Source organism: Phalacrocorax aristotelis, chromosome 2 (assembly GCF_949628215.1).
Source record: "Phalacrocorax aristotelis chromosome 2, bGulAri2.1, whole genome shotgun sequence".
Lineage (NCBI taxonomy): Eukaryota > Metazoa > Chordata > Aves > Suliformes > Phalacrocoracidae > Phalacrocorax > Phalacrocorax aristotelis.
Window position 1 is genome coordinate 71,626,253 of NC_134277.1, and position 21,847 is coordinate 71,648,099.

Here is a 21,847-nt window from a genome sequence, read left to right on the forward strand (position 1 = left end):
AGGTGGATTTTGCTTGGGCTCAGGCGGCAGTGGGGTGTGCGGCAGAGGAGCTGTCGTCCCGAGGCAGCACCCGGGCAGTGCTGCGGAACGGTCCTGTCCGCTCCTCTGAGCCTAAGAGCTCTACAGGCGGTGCTGTGCAAATTAAGGCCCTCAAAAGTTAGAAAACGTGGGAAAGCTTGAGCAGATCTTAATAATGTAACCATACTTCTTCAGTCCCTAGCTCCTTCGCGTTATGTTGTTTAGCCTGGAGAAGAGGAGGCTGAGGGGAGACCTTATCGCTCGCTGCAACTACCTGAAAGGAGGTTGTAGTGAGGTGGGGGTTGGTCTCTTTCCCCAAGTAACAAGTGATAGGACGGGAGAAAATGGCCTCGAGCTGCATCAGGGGAGGTTTAGATTGGATATTAGGAAAAACTTCTTTACTGAAAGAGTGGTCGGGCACTGGAACAGGCTGCCCGGAGAGGTGGTGGAGTCACCATCCCTGGAGGTGTTCAACAAATGTGTCGACGTGGCACTTCAGGGCATGGTTTAAGAAGCATGGGGGTGCTGGGTTGACGGTTGGGCTTGATGTTCTTAGACGCCTTTTCCAACCGTAATGATTCTATGATTCTATGTATATATAATAAAAAAATGCCACAGCCTTTAAGCTGAACAATGCCTCTTTCAAAGCACAGGATGCATAGTACATACTGAATTAGATGTGAGCAATTTCCCCCTCCCCATTCCTAAATACGTGACCCTAGGCCATATTTAGTGCACACATTTCTTCACTGGCCTATCTTCAACAGTGCTTGCTATAGCGCTTCATAAACATCATTTTATGTCAGCATCATTTGATGTAAGGGGTTAGAGAGGTAAAGTAATTCACAACATAATTTGCAATTTATAGATGAAGAGCCACAACAGACAAATCAACCAGTATTCTGCTTGATGCCAATGACCAGGTTTTTTTTCAGGTAGACTATTGTGGGATGTTTGGTTCAGCAGACGGCTCCCAAACCCTTTTGTTCGCAGCTGACAATGTCTGGCATTCCTGCAAATAGGTATCAAGCCAGGCAATGAGAAACTCACAGTGAACGGCTCCATAGAGAGCTCTGGGTTTGCTGATTAAGCACGGGATCACTGTGGTGGAGAAAGACCCAGCTGCCAGGCCAGGTCCCCACTTCCATGACTGGGGGGAAGTTGTTCCCTCCCTCTTCCTGCAATCCCACCGCCACAGCAGCTCACAGTTGTGTAATTCAGGCCTCACAGAAAAAAGTCCCCATCGTTACACAGCAGTGATTCATTCTTAGGGCAGAATTATTCCATACTTTGAGTAGGGCTCAGTGAGAAAATAGTGTATTATTTACGTCTGAATGCAAACCATATGACAAAGTGTTTAGAAACAGTTACTCCAGTTTGTTCTTTTTAACTTCTGCAGGCTGAGTTTTGAGAATGCAAACATTTTTCAATGTGCTTAAAAAATCCCCAACCCTAAATCTGTGAGTATTGTAAACCCATGCCCCCAGAACAAGTGTATTCCACATGACACTGGTGTAATCACAGAAACTCCCAGATAAAAAGAAAAGTAACGTTTGGTGAACATGTTAGCCTATAAACCTTATTGGAACCTACTGAAAGATGTCAGCGAGACCATCTGATAGGCCAGAGACATGTATGGCAACATGCATACATCTGTATATGTAATGCTGCATTGGTGGACAGTGACTTTTCGGCATACCCATTGATGATTTTTTCTGTTCTATACTAGGAAGGCTGTATTGGGAGTGTTGGCTTTGAATCCCTTGTGTCCAGAGCTTGCTAAAACACCTTCCACAAGGCTTTTGTTTAATGACAGAAGTACAGAGAACTTGTTCGTGTAGAGGCCCAGTGAGTATCGTTCTGAGGAGCATTGCTGCAGCCTGCAGACTCTTGAAGTAATTGCTGGGGAGTGTCCTTTAAGGTTGCGCAGATGCTCTCTCCCTAGAGACAGAGGCTTTGGAAGCCTGTTGGGCCTCCCCCAGGGAGGGCTCACCACTCTGCTGCAGCGCAGGGGCTGCTGGAGCACAGTGCCGCCTCTCCAGATCCTGGGAGAACTGAACGGCTTCCCTCCCCAGAGCCATACACCAAAAATACTTCTGCTGAAACGCTGCCTTATGTGCTAAAAGCAGTTGTCAAACCTCAGGCATGCAACATCTTAATAAATTGAACATTTCATGATCAAACACTGCTGACGCCCTTGGAGAAGCTCTGTTGACAGTGGAGAAGTGATAAAGGGGCAGGCACTCATCTGACAAGGGGCTGGAGTTTGTCTCATTTATTCAACTTGGTCCTCAGTCTGTCATCCAGCAGGTGAGCTGGATACAAATTTGAAATGCACTTTTTGTCATGTGAAAACAAGGCTAACTGGATCATCAAGGAAAATATTGTTGAAGTACTGACTTTAAAGCAAAAAAAAAAAAAGTGGCGCATGGCAGTGATGTTTCCCAGTAGCACATCGCTGGGAGGACCACACCAGAGGAATGGAGCACCTTGAATGAAGCAGCAGAAACAACCAACATTCACTCCTCCAAACTGTAACTTCATACGAGCAGGGACTTGTGGCCAGTGTTTTGTTCTCAGCAAGACTTCTCACCTGGGAGGTGTTGCCACAGAAGAGCATTAGCTCCCCGTTGGGGATTATTATGAGCTCAGTAGGCAGCAACGTACAGAGCAACAGCGACAACATCAAGGGTTCCACAGCAGGGCTGGGGCAGCTTGGCTTATGTTGCTGCTGACGCTGTGACCCTGGTGGGGGAATAAGCCTGGGGTGCTTGTCTTATTGGGCAAGGTGAGGAAAGGCGGCAATGGCTGGAAAGACCTCAAGGAGGAGAAATCATGAGGCCCAGCGCTGCTCTGGTAGATAAAGCAGGAAAAATAAAAAGGAATGTGATCTTAGTATTTAATCAGATAAGGTAGTTCCTTAAAGTACTAGAAGGTAAAAAAAGAGAAGTAACCCTTTTTGTAAGGGCCTGATGAGACCACTTCATAGCCTTGTGGTACCTTGTGACGCGGGTGGGGGCAGCGTGGGAGGACATGGGGACAGATCAGGGAAGATGGCTGCGTGAGAGAGTGCTCAGAGGGCTGCTGGCGGTGGCAGCATGGCAGAAGGAGGGCTGCCAGGCTGGGGGGTATGACTGGCATCAATAAACACTCTGCAGAAGTAGGAATTAGCAGGAGTAGGAATTAGTGGAAGGTTTGTAACTGCAAGAAAAATGGGCAAGGGGAAACAACCCCACAAAGAAATCTCTACCATTTGTGTACAGATAAAACTGGTATTTCCCCTCCAGTGCAGTATTTCAGGGTCCTGAGCATAGGTCACAGAAGGGGGCAGCAGGCCACGAGAGCTGGGGGGCAGCAGGCCATGAGAGCGAGGATCCCCCCTGAAGGAAGGGGGGCAGCCCTGCAGCATGTGTCCTGCATCCTCTGGTCCCCCTGAATAAAAAATTGCCACTTGAGTTTTTCTAACTAGCGCTAGCCATGCAGATTGACTGTCACTGCAGTTAAAGATCCATTCGAGACCTGTTTATACTGAATGGATAACCCAAGCAGTGTTTAGATATCCAGACATTTCTTCCCCTCACTTCAAAGGGTTTTTTTTAGCCTATGATTCAAGTTGCTGACAAGACATTGCCAAGTGCAGACAGTAAATGAATACCTCAGACATCAGCGATAGATGTTTGCGTACGTGCCCCCTTCTAGACCACCATTTTACGCACAGCAGTTACTACTCAGTCAGAAGAATTGGCAGCCACAGCTAGTTGTGGTTTGAGAACTGGGTCATTCAGAGATCCTTGGCCTCGTAATCCCAGCTCTTAAAAGGCTGAAACGCGATCTCAGCCCCTAGCCTCGATGATGGATGAAGACGCCTTGACAGCGATGTCGGAGAGGAAGGAAGTAATGTGATATCATGGGCTAAATATCACAACTCTCCCCACCACGAGAGCAGCCTCACAGGTTGATCTAAGCCGCCAAAAATCACTCAGAGCCGACTTCCAAGGCTGCAGGGGGAGGCAGAGGTGCACAGGAGACTTCTCCCACGCACCGGTAGATGGAGCGCTGCGGCACCGAAGATCATCTCCGCACAGCCGGCTGCACCCTGGAAACAGGACTTCGGCAGCGGCGGGCGGGCAGCATCTCCCGCATGCTGCCATGGCTTTATTTGCAACGTTATTTCAACACAATACCTGTGGATACGTAAGAATCCGCAGTTAGAATCTCGTTTGTTTTAATTAAAGCTAGTATGCTTATGTCCGAACACCCCTCGGTAAAAGTCACTGACTTTCAGCCAAAAGCCTTTACATCTTACAAAGCCTTAAAGATTGGACCCATAATGGAATATGTATAAAAGTCCCACTGACTACTCTAAAAAGACTTGTCATAAATAAACTCTTGCCTAAACTGGGATCTAAATTTGTGTTTTAGCATTTAAGTCTGCACTGCTTAGAAGACCAATCCACATACGTGTTTTAAACAAAGATCGCCACTCAGGAAAATAAGGCTTTCTCCTACCCTCTTTGTGCACACACACGGGTGTGCACACATACATATGCACCAGTTTTAAGTCAGGACTGCTGTTAATATCAGCTCTGCTGCTATTTACAAAAGGATTTTTTTACTCTGCATGAACACACCTCAAGGATTCTTTTCCTATTATTAAGAATATTTTTGGGGTTCACATGAAGCCTAAATTATCGTTTATGCTTCCCTTTTTAAGCTGGTCGAAAGCAGGCAATTTACCTGTCAAGACTGTCATTAGAAGACATTTGTAATAGGCTAGCAGAAATAACCATCTTTCAAACCGTGGATGAAATTAATTTCACATTTCTCTCAGGAGTTAAGAATAAAGTAAAAGTGGGTAACAACCCTTGCTCCTTTGTCCTCATCAGTGCCACGTTCCAAAACGTTGTTTGGCTAAAATGCAAAAAGCTTAATTGCTGCAAGACATATTTCTTTCAGAAGAGTCCCTTCTTTTCCCCCCTCCTTCCCCCCCGCCCCCCCATTATTTTTTAAATTATGTAGCAGACTCTCAAGATCCATGTCAACAACTTGATGCAGGATAGCCACGTCATGTGTCTTGTACACTTAGGTCATTAGCTAGCAAGGACAATGTCAAGTTTCTAGTTTTGAAACATCCTCTTTTTAAAGTTTTTCTTTTGAAGTCACTGGAGGTTTAGTAGAGAAATCTGTTCCTTCATTAAACTAGTTTTTATTTAACCCTCACACATGCATGTTACTGTCCAGACAGTATATATGCATAGCTTGTATATACAGTCCAAAGCACCAGGATGTCTGATTTGCAATACGTATTTGCATTTATTTCTGATTTAGAATTCAGGAAAACTTAGCTTCAAAATATCTAGATTTTGTCGAAGTATCTGTAACTTCAACCTGTGCAGTGAAAGCAAGGTCTGCATGGGTGTATTTATGACCTGTAGCGCCTGTACACTGAGCTCCATCTCCCCTCGTTCGCTCCTCAGTCAGCGCGCCCTTGAGCAGACAGGAGGCGACACATCAGCATCACAAAGCAGGACGTTTCCTCAGCACCCTCAGCTTTCCCTGCAAGGCAGCTGCGCTAGGCACAAATCATCTCTGTGCTTTGCAGTAAGTACCCCGCTCGGTTCCCGAGCAGGTTCTTCCCCCACTGACCCGGCATCTGTTGAAGTAACCTGGAAATGTCTGATTGATTTCAGTGGACCTCACGTTCAGTTCTGAATGGCAGACTTATCTGATCTTATTGCATCTTCTTTTCACCTGACAACTATAATTATGTTTAGTAGAACTGTCACAGGTGTTTGCCTCGGGGAACAAACAGTTCCCTTCTGTCAGTACGGGCCACGGGTATGTATTTTTATTCCTCTAAAGTATAGGCCAGTTTTATCTAGTCTTACACAGTTCTTGATTACGCCAACATGTTTGCAGTGCTGATTTATGTAACCTAATTGTCCAATTTATCGATACAGTCTACTTCAGATAACTTTTTTTAAAAAAGTGCAACTGTGTTGCTGTCATCTTTTTAACTCCCCTGGTTCTTCCAGCCTTACCACAATCCCATAAAATTAAAAATCTGACTCCTGTCTTGGTTTTAATTTACTGGTTAATTTGAAATTTTTGGCACCACCACAAGTCTGTGTGAGTTCAGAGCACTGTGAAGTTCCCATCTGAGTTCCTGGAATTTTCAAGCTGTTTTAACAAGTCTTTGAATTCCTGTCATCCCCTTTAGATTTTCCTCTCCTAGTTCATAGTTCAGGCAGATCATATAAATATGCCACACAACTATGCTTTCCAGAAGTATCCACCTTTGCATTGCTGAGCACAATGACTCACGGCAGATAAAAAGTTAAAAAAAAGAAATCAGCTCATGCCTACAGCAAGGGGATCCCACTGTTCTGAGGAAAAGAAAACCAAAGTCGTATGGAACTGCAGGGAGTTGTAACTGTTAAAGCAGTAAATACGCTGAGTCTTTAATTTCTTTTGGATCAGGCCTTGATACTTTGGGAAATTCTGTGTATATGATCCAATCACACCCCAAAGTGTTTCTTCTGAGGGCTTATTTGTACCGTCTTCAATCCTACTACCGCCTGACTTTTCAGTTACACGACTTCTAAAGAGAGGAAAAAAACCCAGCAGTGTAACTGAGGTGCACGACCAAGAATCAGGAGGCAGGGCATCTCTTTCTAGACTAACCTCATGTTGACAGGTAAGTCACACGGCCAGATTTACATTAGACAGTATCACACTCCGTGAATAGCCCTCTTGTCGTCAGCGGGTCCCAGGGCTTGGGGAGTACTCAAAACACAAAGGGGTCTCCAAATCCTATTTGTAACCCATTTGGTTTTTGGTTTCTCCAATTGGAAAGAGCGATAACCTCACCTGCAAGGTTTAATCCACTGACAGTTTAAAATACACTGAAAGATTCAAATAGAGAGCAGTGAGAAGCATGAGGTATTGTGAAAGATAAATACTTCCAAGGCGGCTTTGTTATTGTTCTGGCTACCTGCCCACAGCGCTTTGCATGCAATTTAATACCACCGGTAGGAGAAATATTTGATTTACTAGATTTCTAAGATCTAGCTGATTAAAAAACCTAAGGGGGGGGCAGGGGGAAAGAAGTACCTGATCAAGCCAGTACTTAACATGCTGTCCAGGGGCTGTCATGATACTCGAAGATCTTAAGAACAGGGAAACAGAGTCTGGTGAGGACGGGAAGTGTGCTTTCCCACGCAAAGAATGGCCTTAGTCCCACTGTCTGAGCTCAGCCTCCCTCTGTGGTCTGCTCTAAGAAATCTCCTCCCTCTTTGACAAGGAGAAAATCTTGCCATTTGGTTGTACAGAGCACCTAGCTCTGTACTTCAACTGAGAAGGCCACACAATGCAACACACTAGCCATCCTGGGTCTGGAAGCAGTGTGGCCACATTTGTGTGTGGCTGTGCCTGAGAGAAGGAGCTCTGCCCTCTGCATTTCATTCTCCTGAACTCCCAGTTCAAGGATTAGCGCAGGCTGAACTGCACAAATGTAATCTGTGCCTGCTTGCATGGAAATGCCTTAGGCCAGGGGTATTCTGCACACAAATGTACTCATTCACGGCCAGGCTCTCTGTCCAAAGTCCTAATTAGAGGTGCAGTTTCACGATCGGTTTAAGTATGCCTAAGGCTGCACTGACACTGAAAATAACAGCCTCACACTCTTCCTTCAGGTCCCCGCTCTGAGCCAGTGCTGGCAAAGCTGTGCACTAAGACCAGAGTAGTAAGCTGAGTGGTCTGAAAAGTAATTTATCTGTAGGAGAGGGAGGGAGCGAGTCGTTAAGGTGGCAGCATTCCTTTAAGACATTTGTAGACAGATCTGTACACAAGTATGTCCTAAGTCCTTGCTTTGTGTGGCAATAGCGGAAGAAAAAGAAGGTAATACAAGGACAAGGGGGAATGGACACAAGTTGCTCTTGGGGAGATTCCGATTGGACATGAGAGGGAAATTTTTCACAGTGAGGACAGTCACCATTGGAATAATCTCCCCAGGGAAGCGGTTGACTGCCACAGTGGATGCTCAAGAGTCCTCTGGACAGGGTGCTGGGCCATCTTGTCTAGACTCTGCTCTTCCTAGAAAGGTTGGACTAGATGATCCCTGAGGTCCCTTCCAACCTGTGATTCTGTGATTCTTATCCCTGCTAGGAAGAGCGGGATCTGACCCAAAGCGGCCAAGAACGCAGTGGCAATGCTCCCAGCTTACACGATATTAGCTTTTAACTGCACCAGTTGTTATGGCCCTGACCTAAAAATAATGCAAGTCCTGATAAGACAACAAAGACCATCTCACAAGCATTTTCCTTTCCTTCTGCTTGCTTGGTAAGGAACAGAAACAGTGCAGTAGAATTAGTGCACACAGATGGAGGTCATCACAGAAATGATAACACATAATGAACACATAAGGTGAAAAAACTTCCTGAAGACATGAGAATTTAAACAGGTTTGCTTGCAATGTACACGGAATAATGAACCTGCTGTTAAATGATCCACTATTCAGGAGGAAAAAAAAAACCAACCAAACCACAAAATCAAGAATAGTCTTACAAAAGGGAAAGGACCACAACTAACTTAATGATTTATTTTCTACAGCTAATTTTCCTGTCCCTACTCTGACAATGGAAAAAAATCTGACAGGTTTCAGGTAGACATTAGCTGTCCTGTCCTCAGATAATCTTTGAGAGCTGAGAGAGCAGGAATTAATGTATACAAATAAAGCACATTTGAAAAATATTAACTAAAGTTGAGAATAAACTATTCTCTAATGGAGGTCTCAGACCTGATTACCAAAGAGAAAAGCTGAAGCAGATACTTTCCAAGGGAAATGTATACAACCGAACTGTTCTGGGCTTTATGACTTGATCTTTAAAACTGGCCAAGAAGAGATTTAATTTCACTTAAGCAGATTACAAAAGGAAAATGTCTCACTACTCTACCTTTTGTCAGATGGATTCTAGAAGAGAGGATTAGTTGAGAGTTTGGTCTTACAGCGTGTATACACATACTACCTTGCATGGGAAAGAGGAACTTGGTCAGTTTGCAAAATGAGGAGAAATGCACGTTGGTGCAATTTCTCTGTTTCTGTCAGCCTCTATAGGTAAAGCAGCACAGTGGGTCAGGATGTTAGGGAAAAGGTTTTAAGCATTGGTTTCCACTTCTCGCTACATAACGTGAAGAAAACCACCCTTTCTGTTGCTACTTGCTCATGTAGGAGCAAACAAATACAGCTTCTGTAAAAAGCACGATGGTACTGTAAGTACTAATATCATCAGTATTACAAATGCGTTAGTAATAAAATCCTCCTAACAAGGGGCTGAACCCCTCTGCCAGCATGAACCCTGGCGCGGAGCCTTCCAGACAGACTGTCTGTCTGGGGAGGAAGTTGGAGTAAGTGGCTGCAACCCTTCTGCAGCCAGAGCTACCAAAGGAAACCAGCGCTGCTCAGAAACCGGATGGTGTTAGCTAAAGAGAGCTGGGCTGCCCGGGTGCAATCATTCAATGCTGTCCACCAGCAGCCACTTCTGCCAGACCTCTTCTGGAGGGCTGCCCAAGGCTTAGAGCTGCCCTGCCTTCACCCACCCTCCCTTCCAGTCTGCATGGCACAGTACTGGAAACTTGCTAACTGCAAGGCTTGCCCAGGCTAAGGTGCACGCTCAAGATGTACCTTAATGTTGCTACCTGCCTTCCTTTTGGATGGAGTCCTCCCTGCAGGTCTCCATAGCCATGCAGAACACTTATTGAACCTATCACTTTCAGCTCTTCTGCTTCTAAGTGTTGAGTGGCAACCCATTCCCTCCTCCTGCATCTGAAATCATGCAGAGGATCTTAAAGTCTAGAGTAAGGTCAAGCATCTTTTAGTTGGAAATTTAGTCTTTTCCTAAAGATTTATAGTGTACAGTGCTTTGGCCATCGTGTCTTTTTGGCCATATTACTTCTATTTTAACTTCTGCAAGTAGTATGGTTTTTATGCCAGGGGCTTGCTGATTATATTATAATTTATATTTTACAGTTTTGAAGGGATTTCTAAGACAAATTCACTGCTAAATTAAGAGATCAGTGCAAAGTTAGAACATCACTCAAATTTTCAGACCGAGCTGAGATCTCATAAGTGAATAACACAGGTGAGACTGGATGCCTTACAGTAGTGAATTACATCCAATGATCTTTTGTAAGGTAATGGAGTAGTTTTCCAGAACAGTTTCCTGACAAAATGCAATGGTAGTGATGGGAACTGTGATGATCAAGATAAGGAGTTCAAGCAGATCAAGATAAGCTGTTGCAGTGAAAGGCAGATACAGAAATCCCCTAACATAATTGAAAAACAATGTTGTTAAAAGAATGAAGAAAAAAAAGGAAATTGCTTTAAAGCAGGACACAAGGTCTGTGTGGAGAAATATACCTGTTTACATTATAGATAATATTCTGTGTACAAATGTAGTGCAGCTGGCACCTACCTGCTGACCTTTGTAGATAAGAATTATCTCATTGATACATACAATTGTTCTATTTCCATATGTGGTAATAACACGCACTTGTTTCCCTCTGGACCTTCCAAGATAGTCTCCTTGATGAGGGCTGTGATAAAATGTCAACAGTGCTGTTGCAGAGTTGAAAGTCTGCTCTTTATTTAATCAGTACCCTGCCTTGCCATGAATTTGTTGCTGAGAGGTAGCTGCCATGCGTGTATAGCTGGGCAAGAACGCATGCAGAGCCAGTTAGAGGCTATGAAGGCAATCTTAGTTTACTTGCTCTTGGTAACTTTCTCCTGGGCACATACCTTTTACACCGATCCTAAATGACCCCAGCTGAAAAATAACTGATTTTTCACAGGTAACCAAGGAATCACAAATAAACCCTGGATCCTTTTCAGCTATAGCTTTAAGTTTTGTAATTTAATTTCTAATGATGCTGGTGAAGTCAAGATCTCCAGGGGGCTGTCATCTTTAACTCCAAGTGTCTTTTCCACAGCTCTGTTCCAAAAATACAGGGAGCTGAAAGTTGCTTTAATCGTACTAGTCCTGTTGAATCTGTTAAAGCTCAGACAAACATGATGTCAGCCACAGGCCCAGCAGGGCACTTCTGGAAGATCAGATTTCTTTAAATTACAAAACCATGCACTTTACAAGGAGTGGCAAACCTTTAATGTCAGTGACTTATAATCCAGGTCATGGTTAGTTTTTTTGCCCTGTACCTGGAAAAACAACCTTATCTTGGTTGACCTAACACTGCCATACAGATGTCTGGTGTAGAAAATTCAGCAGGAACATGAAGCAGTGTAATTAAAGTACCTTGTGACTTTTGGATCAAGGCCAATATCACCCTATTTACCTTCAGTACTTTATAGAAGATTAAGACTATTACTTTGCATTAGAAGTTTATTTAGAGATATTTCAGCTTAGTCCCCTTTACATTGTTTTTCACTGCGCAGCACAGACTATTGCTTCTTTGGGCACTGGTGCCACATCCTATCCAGACTCAGTAAGAACAAAATGTTAGCTAGGTCTCTAAAGACCCAGAAAAGAGAGGGAGGCAGAGGGAAAGGGGCAGGTTCTCAGCTGGTCTATGTTATGTTATGTTATGTTTCACCTTCCACTGCAGACCTTACAAGGTGCGGAGAGATGTTTCGTAGGCTCTGGTGCATGAGATGAACTTGGTTTGGTCAGGTGATCGCAGGGAGGGGATTTAGCACAGCAGATAATCCCTTCAGTTCTACACTCCACAAGGGTGATTCCCTATGCTCTTTTTGCTAAGCAGGAAGTTTCACTGATGTTTGATCCGATGGTATGCAAAGTCACCATTACCTCTGCTCACTCTGATCTTCACAGGCTGAACCTTAAACACAGTAAGAATTCAAAAGAAATACAGAAACTGTGTGGTGGAAGGCCAGTCTCTGACACCCTAATTATTTCACTGTGTTACAGGATCCAGTATTGACATTGATGCTACCTGTGAAATACAAAATTGCTCAACAGAGTTTCCCCTGCCAAGGCATTAAATAGGAGATGCTGATCCTCAGTGCTTAAACATATATTTCGATATGAACTTGTTGGAAGCTAATTGGAAAAGATCAACAGCAAGAACAACTATTATAATATCATGGGCTGTTGTATGACCACCTGGGCAAATAAGCAATGGTAGCTGTGCTTGTTTTCTGCAGAACACAGCTAGATTTGGTCTTGTCTTTCAGGTAGATGGGAATAAATTTTACAAAAAAGTGTCAGCAGCTTTAAATTTAGCCAGATAAGAAATGCAGAGAGGTCAGCTTCAGGGAGGCATATTTGGAGAGTGTAGTCATATTCAGACTCAGTTTTCACCAGGTTTTGCAACAAAGTATGATAATATAAACCCAAAGAGTGAAATTCCACACCAGAGCGAGGAGTCCAAAAACACATATAGTCTTCCAAATAAGTCAAAGGGCTAGAGCTGAAATGGGCCATAAGCATTGCCTAGGCTTTAGTCAGGTTCTCCACATAAGGGTGAAATGTCATCCCTCAGGAAAACAGAAACAACAACAAAAAAAGTACATTTCTGAAATTGCTCCATTTATCATATTGATCCCATGTCTTCCTGTTGCAGAGCCTACTGGGTTTTACATCAATCAGCCTTGCTTTCAATAAGCTCAGGATCATGCAGATCTCTGTGGCAAGTCACAAAGTTACCTTTAAGATGATGCCAAATGTGCATCGAATGTGAATAATGAGCTATTTGCAGAATTGACATTACAATTGCCACTAATACATTGTCCATAGTTCAAAACGTGTTTTCATACTACTAGCATAATAATACTGCATGTCTAGCAAAAGTCCTTGTTCTAGTAAGTGCCTATAACCTACAACCTTCAATGTTTTAATGCCAATCTCCTGAATTAACTCTGAATTAATTTCTGTTTCTCGTGCTATATCACTGGGCACAACCATTTGCTCCCTTTACTCTAGCCTCCATATTGTCCAGCTGCAATTAATTTTGACTCCTCTGCTGACCCAACCACATACCACAAATGAACTGGAAGCAAAGGTCAAATTTCAAGGCGTACTATATAAACATCTTGAATTGGAGGTGTACAGCAGGTCCAGAAACATGCATGCTCTTCTTTATGCATCCTGTATGACTAGTCAGTTCATCTGTATGCTAGTGTAGACTGCCTGACAGACAATTTCATTGTGCTTTTTGATTTAGGTAGTAATGACAAGGGTATTGAGCTCAAAAGAATCTCTTTGGGCAGACTAACGAAACATTGACAGAAATGTGACTAATTCTGCATTGACTTTGCAGCTGGCATAGCAGATAATACTGGAGAATTGATGTTTCATTGCCTGAGAGCCTGCTAATAAATGCAGCTGGAATTAACAACTGCATGCTGGGATGCCTAGCGGTAGAGGTGAAGGAGATGTAATATGCATTTAGTGCTGTTTGGTTTACAAAGCAGTATTTTAGCTCGGAACATTACTCAAGTTATAAGTTTCTTGGGAGCCAGCAGTTCAATCTGATTTCACAGACAAGTAACATGAGATCCTAGAAATATTTGATCTACCGGATATTGCTGGCACTGCTTATTGTTGCTTTCTAAGAACATAGAGTTCTGTCACATACCTTTCCTTCGGGCACAGATTGCTTTCTGTCTTGCTCAGAAGCAGACTGTTACTCTAATGAAAATGCAAGTATGCCTTACATTATTCAGGAGGCCATCAAAGACTCTGCATATCCTTTGACAGTTCTGTAGGTTATGATCTGCAATCCTTCCCCCTCCCTGATTTATACTTCAGAACAATTAGAATATTTATTAGCAAACAGGTGTTGTTTAATCAGCGCAGTAACTATGACAAACACACTGAAGTTATAAAAGACTGGTCTGTGCACAGAGCTAGGATTTAATGACAGTCAGGCAGGTTTCCTTCCTGCAGGGCAATTAATTTCTGCTGAATATTTACATGTCTAAACTTTCATTCACATCTACAGCTTACACCTCTCGAAAAGGGGGAATAGAAGGGACAAGCACTATTCATAGGGATCTTATTGGGACGGCTCAGGAATTGGATATTCACATTAAATATTCTAATGTGCTATTCTGCACTTCTGAAAGTGTGGTAAGAAAGACCAGAATAGTCTCGTGGAATGTGTTTTGGGAAGTAAAGTGATCTTTCCAAAATTCAAAACCTAGCTGTAAGCAGAAATCAGAGGTCTATGTCCTCCTGAGGGCTTCTACTCCAAGTTCCAAGCGGTGCTTTCAGTTTTTTTGAATGCCTTATCACTGCATTTTCAGCTGCTGGTTTTGTGTGACTGTATCCAGAAAAACCTGTCAAGCTCTTCAATACAGCATCTGCTGCTGCACACGGGGGTGGTCAGTGGCCTTCCATGTCCTTTGGCAGGAGAAACTATTCAGCATGCAGCACCAGAGATGGTTGCATTGACGAGCAAGAGGCTGGCATATGGCAGCACAGTCATAGGAGCACGAGGACAGTAGGCTCCTTAGGTGAGATCTGCCAATAGCGAAAATGCTTCAGGTAACTACATCCTAAAACTTTCACATTTCTAGGAAAGAAAAGGAAAACAAATCTCTTTGTTTAGGTTCAAGGGAAGACCCCATGCTCTGATGTCTAGCTGACTCTTTTGTCTAGAATTCCTCCTCCCTCTCCTCTGTTCCTGTAAAGCCCCCTCAATGCCACTGATCTTAGGAACCTCGCATATTGCCCAGCAGAAAGGTAGGAAAAAAGTTTTAGCATTACGTTACTAACAGTTTTATTAACCAGCATTTCGGTTACGCTCTGTGCTGTACCAGCATAGCTGCTGGATGTTGAGGAGGTTATTGGGCATTTAGGCACGTTTCTCTTACACTGTAATTGTCACAGATCATCATACTCATGGCAAACAATTATGCAATATTTGTTCACTGCTTTAATCAGCTGAATTCAAAGGACATTGAAAGAGTGACAGGGAATCCATTATATGCGGAGGAGAAGAAAGCTCTGTAATGGTTTACTGGCTTGTTGTCACACACCCCCACATCCCCAACAGTTTTACTTAGTCACTGTTAAAATATCAACATGATGCGTGTTGACGCACTTACCTCAGATACAGAAGACCTTGCTTCTATCATACACATTTGTTCCACACAGTACCTTACTATGTGCCCACTGTCAATTAATGCCTTAAACTGCACTGGAGCTACTTTAACACAGGATTTAGGGTGAGTAAATCCCATGGTATCTGGTCCAGAGGAGGAATCTAAGGAATTACATCTAAAATATCCAACCAAAAAAAAAATTTATTTTAGGATAAAGCAAAAGAGCATCAAACTACTGTTTTTAGTTTTCCCAGGTTTTGCTTGTGATGGACGGATATTTATAGCTGCAGTGTTCAGCTATTTTTTTAGGTTGATGCAAGAGGGAATACCCTTTGCTAACCTAAGGAATAGCTAGAAGACCTAAATCATGTTTAAAGCTACATTGCACTTCCTTAGTCTAGGCCATCAGCACCTGCCACCTGTTATATTAAAAGAGGCAAAACAATCTAACTAAAGTAACCATAAACCATGGGTGGAGGTGGGAGTGAGTGGGTGTTAAACCAGCCTGCATGTGTGCTTTCCATCATAGACAACGACACTCAACGCTTAAAGGTAAAAGAAAGCAGAGACATTACCAGGCCACCATGAGACTAAATGAACTTCAGAATGCAGCAGACTGGCTAAGAAAAGTCTTCTCCTCTGTCCTCACTCCCTGTTCTTACTCCTGCCATCAAAATAGAAATGTGCAGCCAAAAACATTCACATAGGAGGAGATTGGTGGAAGAGATGGGGCTAGTAGAAAATAATGCAAACAAATATAAAGCCCATTTGATGGTAGAGGTGGCACATCACTCGTACTCTTCTCAGGAAGAGGAAGGAAAAATGAAGAAGAGCGTGTTGTCTCTGCTTTGTTACATCTAACCCTCCCTCAGGCATTTACTTTCAGAGTGTCCTTTGCACTAACCTACAGTCTTACAAGTCCTGTGCAGATCATTTGGCTGGCAAATGCTAGCCTGGAAAAACACTAGCTCTCACCTCTTTCTTATAGCAGTCTAAAGTCCTTTCTGCTGCCCCATAATTAACTCCTTAATAAAATACCAGGAGAACTGGAGCCATCATTCTTACCATCCCAAGACTGTTACTGGTGCCAAGTAATTACCTAGTTCATGGCTATAACTTTGCTATTCTGTTACCCCTTTTTTGCTAGTTTGTTGACTGGACTCCATTGGGACACTGTGCTCTTGAAAGGACACAGAGTCACACACCTGAAAGAACACAGTGTCAGCCCTGCTGGGAGGATTTCAGTCAGAGAAGCAAGCATATTCTTTATTAAATTTCCAGACTGCAAAGGATAAGAGGATGATGCACAGCATGATGGACTCTGATCAAATGGTAAAGCAAGTTGCCAAATCAAGACTACAGAGAAGTGAAAGAATAGTTTTGGTTAATCCAGCTCGACTTCTTGTCCTATTCTGCTGCCAGTGTAGTACTTGATTGCGGGCTAGCCCTGCTCTTTCCACTGGGATCTGCTGCTAGTCCCACTCACTGAGAAGTGGTAAAGGAGATAATTTCTGAAAAGCACGCTGTAAAGTTTAATTAACTTTGGTTTACAGATGTCAATGCATTATTTGAGATCTTCTCTTGCATTATTTAAGCAATAAGGTTTGGGGGTTTTTATGCTGGTGTTGAGAAATAGGGAGGGGGGATTTTTTTTTTTTAATTACTTGCTAAACGTAAGAGGTTTCAATCCAGCCAGAAGGCTTTGTTCAAACATTAACTGTTGCATGTGAGGCTATGCATGTAGGCGTCACAGTTTACACCAACAGAACTCAAATCTACTAGGAACACGACTTCGGAAGATTACATCTTTGAAATGCAAAGCCTTAACCAAGGACACTTCTTGCAAACATAACCCTTGATTTAAGAACTGGCAGAAAACGTTCTTCCCCCTTTATAAGCATCAACTGTTATTACACATTGTACCGTTTAAAATCTTCTAAAAAAAAAGAAAATGAAACTGCCTCTGAATTTTTTAACCTTACTGCCTTAGAATTACAGAAGGCATGCTGATATTGGGTAACACTGTAATCCATCTTCCCCAACTATTTGTTTAAGTAATCAGAAATATATAGGAAAGCTTACAAAATTTTTCAGATATGTGCCAGCACAGCAAAGAAATTATCTAGCTTTTCAGGAAGTCTGCTTTGTATGACAGTCTTTCAGACCCCTTTTGCCATGCTTGGTAACTTCTTATAGTCCCACTACTGCTATTTTTATGTTTGTTTTCCCCACACCCATTCCAGTTGCTGAAAACAAAACATTATGTCAGAACCACTGTAGGCATCCCCCATTCCTAACTCCCTTCAAGGCAGAGGGTAAAGACCTGTACACCAAAACATGCTGGAACTGGTCAGATTTAACTACTGAAACTTCTTCCTGGAGGCACAAAATTTTAGAGGTGATAGGCCTCCATTTTAATTTAGTGGGACTACCGCAGAAAACCTTCCATGGCAGTATTTTCCTGGGACTTCCTTTCCTCAAGGGAGAATCAATACAGAAAAGCCAACTCAATTTAAAAAAAAAAAAAAAAGAAACAAAACAAACAAAAAAACCCCCACAAACAAATAAACAAATCAATACAAAATGCAAGTATTTAACCAGAGCAGCTTATAGAGCATGGATACCCAAAGCTCTGTTACTTCATGATTCAGGTTTATCCCACACTGGACCAGAGATACTGTCTCCATCAGCTGCACTGGAATTTTTACCGTAGGCTTGGGTGTCCTCTGCAGCATCTAATGCTGGATACACAGGGACATTACCAGAAAAAACAATTAAGAAATCAGTGCCTCAGGAAACACAGCGACAAGAATAGCTTGCCAGTGGATATTACTGGATGGTACAATATCAGCGTTCCTAACTGCTAGGAACCATCCAAAACTGCTTTGTTAAAAGAAAGTTTCATCAACCCCTACACGCTTCTTTCACCACAGCTACAAAAGCTCTGTCAGTTGTAGTGGCTGGAAGCAAAGCCACAGGTTGTCCCTTTTAAGGCATTCTACCTGTAGCCTTAGGGCATCATCAAATATTATATCCTCAGGAGGAAAGAGTCCAGGTGTTGGGTAGCTCTAACCCAACACCTATAGCACAAAAGGGTCAAATACAAGTATTGCTGTTTCATTGCAGGGAAAAAGAGGACACGCAGCATGGTCCTGTTTCCTCACCAAGGCAACCATTTGCCACCCTAAAGGACTCTCTCTCACTGCCTATAACATGGCACAATCCGACAGGAAACCACATACCCACTCCTCACAGAAGGTAGCGCCACAATGCTACCTTGTAACCGGCTCCCTCTACAAAGTTGTCTTGTTTTGCTGGGGTGACTGATGCAACACATTTGACCTGGAAAGTGTCCTACTTTGAAGGCAAGGGAGAGGATATCTGTAAACTGTGGTGTTTTTTCTTCAGTCTAGTCTTGACTTACAAGTCATTAAAAGTTACCTTGATTTGAAGCAGGAATTTTTCCAATGTTTTATATTTCCTCCCTCAAAAGTCTGCCCTGCCCCTTCAGGCTTACCATACAGCCTCAGAGAGCCTTCTGTTTCCAGCAGGGTTCATATTGGCAGAGCACATGAAAAGCAGCCTTGATGGTGGGTGGCTTTCAGCTGTGAAGTGTGACACCAACCTCCGCCTTCCTCTGGCACTCACACCTGCTCCATATAATTCACATCATGCTCCTAAAATGAGTTCAGAAAAATCCTTTGATACAAGTTCATCCAGGTTTTACTCTGCCAGAGGGATACATATCATTTACTCACAATGAACCTGCCAAGAGACCAGTCTGCTTAGTACAATGGGCTGCAGTTTTGCATCAGTGGATTTCAGCTGAGAACCAAACAGGTGTAACAAATCAGGCACAACATGCCCACCACATCAAACACAGAGAACTCCTGAATAATGAACAGGGCATGGGAAACTTATAAAGCTCTCTATTTGTGTCTTACTGAATGCAATAGATACATAGCCACATCATGTTATTGCATTTTGGCCAAAAAGAAACCCACAACTGACCAAAAAAAAAAACAACCCCACAAACCAACCAAACAAAAAAACCCAAAACACACACACACAAAAAAAAACAAACCTGCCAAAAGAAGGCTCTGGACTGATCCTTCTTCCATTAAAGTCAACAGGAGTTTTACTGTGTGCATCAAAGCAGTTTGGCCCTTACTATCACAGAGGGGTTCCCTTAACCCCACATCAGCTGCTCTAAAATATCATAAGAGACAGCAGGTCAGTTTGGGGAGGGGAAGGGAAAGACGACAGGCCAAAATGAAAAGAGAGAAGGAGAAAACTTCCCAGGAGTTATTTCAGGTGTATCAACCTAACATCAATTTACAACTAATATTGAAGCAGGATGAGAGGATTCTGACTCATAAGTTCTGTGAGCATAAAATAAGCCAGGTACATAGATATTTAAAGATTCCTGAAGTGTCAGGCTGAAACTGGTACCACTCATAATTTGAAAAAGGATGAAATATGTTTCTGAATAATACCTGCTGTAATACAGTACAATTATGTAGGTTTTCCAGAGAAGATGATTCAATACCTTATGAGCAATAAATTAGGAATCATAACCATGACTGTCCTCTTAGGTTTACAGTATAAATCGCCTCTATACTTGTAACTTGTTGCCCTTCCTAAAAGATACTTTCCTCGTTCAATTAGCAGATGTTGCTCGATGCATGATTATGCCTAGTGTACAATTAAGAACCATTTCTGATTGTTTATCTCTAAAAAGGCTCAAATTAAAACAGGCCTCCCTCAACCTTGGAGCTCTTATCTTTCAAGCTTCCACCATTTCTTTAAAGAATAAATTGTCATGTCTTAGCAGCTGAGGGAGAGGGAGGAGGCACCCCCACCCTACTCCTTAAATGCTCGTTGAGTTTTTTTGCCATTTTCTGCTTCTCTTCTCACGTGCTCTCTCTATCTATGCCCAATACCTTTGCTTAGTGTATTTAAGCACTTTTCCACCAATTCTGAGTCCCACTTTCCTTCTGATCTTCCCCAGATGCTTCCAACCTCAGGTTTCAAGGGGGCCACCAAATATTCTCCTCATGTGAACAAAATTCTCTTTGCCTCCTCTTTCTCCCCTGTACTAGCACTGTCTCAGCCCTTTAGGCTGGCATTTTTCTAAATAAATTAATCTATTTCTAAAACCAAGCCCGAGATATGCATCCCCTGCCACAGAGAACATTTGGCCAAAAAGTGGATCTGGTGAGACATATTGTCGTTTCTCAACAGGCTTGGCCAAGGACAGACAGCAGAATGCAGAATAAGGGTTTGGAATAGCCTTCATAGTAACTGGTGCCATTTATTAACCCTGCCTGTAATCACATGAGTCAATAAGAAACAAGCTAGTTGTGCCCAGGCTGTTTCCCACTGACGTAAGGGAACATACACAGCTGGCTGAAATGAGCCCGTTCTCTTTGAGGAACATTCAGTAATGGATTTGCTGCAACTAAAGCAAAGCTTTATTTCAACACTTGCTTTTAAAAAGGAGCAACCAGTTGTCCACACCCCCGTGATCTGCGTAATTGAGTTCATGACATAATATCACAATGTTTACTAAGAAAGTGGCAGATGGTAGTTATTGGGTTTTTTTTTAAAAAAAGCACATATATATATCATGATCATACTCAGGGTATTCCTGTTGAAAACAACGTTTCTTTAATTTAGTAGAGGATATTAAAGTTTGTTTAAAAAACATATACTCCGTGAGAAGAGTGACAGATGGAGTTAACAAGCTCACCTGCTGTTTTACTTAAAAACACTGTCTAATAAGAGGTTGTGTGTTCTAAAAAATGCATTCACGCCATAATTTGTAATCCTTTCCTGGGGAGAGGACATAAACACTCTGAGGAAGGTGGCATGGCTCTGAGGAGAGAGCACTTCTCCATGGCAGAAGGGCTAGACTTGGAAAAAGGAAAGGTTGGCTCTTTATAGAAACAACTGCTAAATCTTGAAGGGAGAGAGAAATAAAGGCAGCCATATCATGCACGTTTATGTTCAGCTCCATCAAAACAACACAGACAGAGGAGGCAGATCTCAGTTGCAAGGTGCCCATGAAGGACAGAGATTTTGAGGGTGCATTTGGGCATTCGAAAGGACAAACCCCTAAGAGGGAAGAAAATGTCTTAGTAAATCCATAGTGAAATTACACTGGGCTGAAACTGCACAGCTTAACCTATGCTTGTCCTGGATCTTCAGGTTACAACCACCTGTCCGATGGACTTTATTTTTTTAGCAGGTCCAACTAGAAGTGCAAAAGCCACCTCTCTAGGGGCCAAGATGTGGTCAAGATCAAAAAGCAGCAACTTTAGATGGCTTCTTCTGAATAGCGTTTTGCCATGCACCATGGGACAGGTGACAGATTGTGCAAATCACACAAACCCTGGGTCTGCAGACCCCTCTTGTTCCCTGATGATGCAGATGGATATGCTCTTTGACAGTCACTGATTCATCTTTTTCTTCCTTCAGCCTCAGTGGACAAAACTCTTTAAACTCTCTGAGGTTGTTTCTATTTCTCCCAGACTGGACTCCCCCTTCCCTGGCCCACAGCAGGTGGCGGATGCAGGCAGTCTCCCCAGGGTTGTCTGAAGGAAGTGCAACATGCTTGTCTTGGTGGCTGAAGGTTTCAGCAGCTGCTTTTGGTGACTCCTTTTCCACAGATACGCAAGAACGGTGCAGGTTTGGGGTAATAATTTGTACTCCAGAGGGTATAATAGCGGTCAGACAAAATGATACTGA